Below are 2,402 nucleotides of genomic sequence, written 5' to 3'. Positions count from 1 at the left end.
ATATATATATTTTTTTTTTTACAATCTTGAAGCATTTTTACTTCTTTAAAATTTGAAAAACTCTATCCATCATTGCTGAAACGAGTCTCCAAGTTCATACATACATAGAGTGTGCAAAATATTTTCCCTTAACAATATATCAAAATCAATGAAAGACACAAAATTATTGAACATCATTTGTAATACTTAGGCTTGGTTTTTTCCAAGTTTATTATATTATATAACAAGTTAGAGAACCTCATTTGGTAATTCTTGAGAATGGGAAAGGATGGCCGAAACTGGAAGATATATTCTTTTGTTCAACCCTAAAATTACGAGACATGTTAATGATTACTTGTGTTCATAAAAGGAGGGCACTTTAGACGCATGTAAAGTAAAACCATTTGAAAGCAAGGGCAAGCCAGACAAACCCAAAGTAACTTTTTACTCGACAAACTCATTTTCTATTCAAACCAATAACATCTACTCTATCATCATATTCCACTCACCTTTTCTTCCTACGGATATTTTTCTATTCAAATCAATTTTGTATCACTCACTTAATAAATGAATCCATTGCTGAATCTAATTAAATTGCTTGTATTGCCATTGTTTAATAATAATAATAATAATATGCCAACAATTATAACTCAAATGATATAGTCTCTCTATACTCATTTAAAAGTTGCACATTCGAGTCTTATTCTTAACTTTGGAATAATAATAATAATAATAATAATAAAGAGATAGAAAGTTAGAAACTTATATCCGTAAAAGGCTAAAGTTTTTGCTTTTTCAGCATTCATGAGTTATGATGTTTTTGTTTTCGAATTTGTTTTTTTTTTTTTTTTAATTACTCCCTGAAAGAGAAAGTTTGGAAGATAAAAACATCATTTACACATTAAAATTAATGTTTGTTTTATGGATACTCATTGAATTTATAAATTTTTTATTTATAAATAAAATATATACTTTTATTCACCAATATGTGTTCTGTTATTAAGCATCTCAAGTTCAAAGGACAGAAGATAAATAAGTACAAAAATTAGTACTGTATACCCGAGATGAACCCACTTGAAAAATAAAATATTTTTTTGTATATCCAGAATATATCTGCGTAGATGCACATATTTAGAGTGTTGTACACTCGAAATAAAATATAAAAAAAATTTAGCACAGTCTATTCGAGGTATATTACAATCTAATTTGATTTATTTTTTTTGTCTATCCAATTTTATTCAAATAATACAAAAAAATAATATTCGTATCATTGATTCCTATGGTTAATGAGAAGTATTTTTTAATTAATTTATATTTTTTTAAATATGAGTATAATGATACAAGTATGTTTATTTGTATTAGATTGGATTAAATCGTTAATATTTTAAATTAAAAAATTTGTAATTTAAAATTATTTTAATAAAATTAAATGAAACAGAGAAACAAAAATTAAACCAATACAACACAATCGAAAACATTATATCCACGTATAAATTTTGAGTTGGTTTTGCACATATTTTAGATATATTTAAAATTTTAAATTGTTAATTTTTTAATTTAAAAACTTTAAATTATTAATTTTATTTTTTAAAATGGAATATATAAACATAATTAACCATACTAGTATAATAATACAAGTAAGCTTTATAAAGCATAAAGAGATAATCATGCATATTCTTTATAAAAGGTCGTCTTAATAATTGTAGAAAATAAGAATGTTCGTCTTTAAATTTCATTCGAGAACCACAAAATAAAATAAAACAAGACAAAATTTTCTAAAGTTCTCTTCAACATTGTCATTAGCAAAACTTTTGAAAACTAAATCATATGTTCAATTACCAGAGATTTTTTTTTAAATGTTTATCGTCTCTTCCTACTTAAACTATTCTATATCATCATATTTTGGTTTAAAAAAATGTCTCGTCCAAAATTTTATCAACCAAGTTTATTTTAATTTCAACCGATATTATAATATGGAATTGAGCTCATAAACTGCTATAAGCTACGCAGAATTATCTTAAACTATCTCTTCATCATAAACTACTACTCCTCTTTGCGAATTTATTTTAGTATTTCGTGTATAATCCGCTGTATCATATAGCAATGTTTTGTGTAGCTTTATTTTTGTGCATATAGCGTTTTATGCTTTGACATATAAATTCTTCATAATCCATCATAAGTTATAGCGATTTACATAATAACAGATTTGAGATGTAAACCGTTTTTAAATGTTACATCAATATATATAATTCTAAAGTCCAGTTATTTTAAATATGTGATTTGTCCAATTAATCAAGTATTGGCTCTCTAAAAAGTAAAAACTAATCATAGGAACAAAATTAAATTTATTTACACATTAAAGATAATTTTAAAAATTTAAAATTAAAGCAGATTTTATCTTTCTTTATATATAACATGTTCAC

This window comes from Arachis ipaensis, chromosome B10 (assembly GCF_000816755.2).
Source record: "Arachis ipaensis cultivar K30076 chromosome B10, Araip1.1, whole genome shotgun sequence".
Lineage (NCBI taxonomy): Eukaryota > Viridiplantae > Streptophyta > Magnoliopsida > Fabales > Fabaceae > Arachis > Arachis ipaensis.
The sequence above is the reverse complement of the archived record's forward strand: the minus strand, read 5'-3'. Positions refer to the sequence as shown.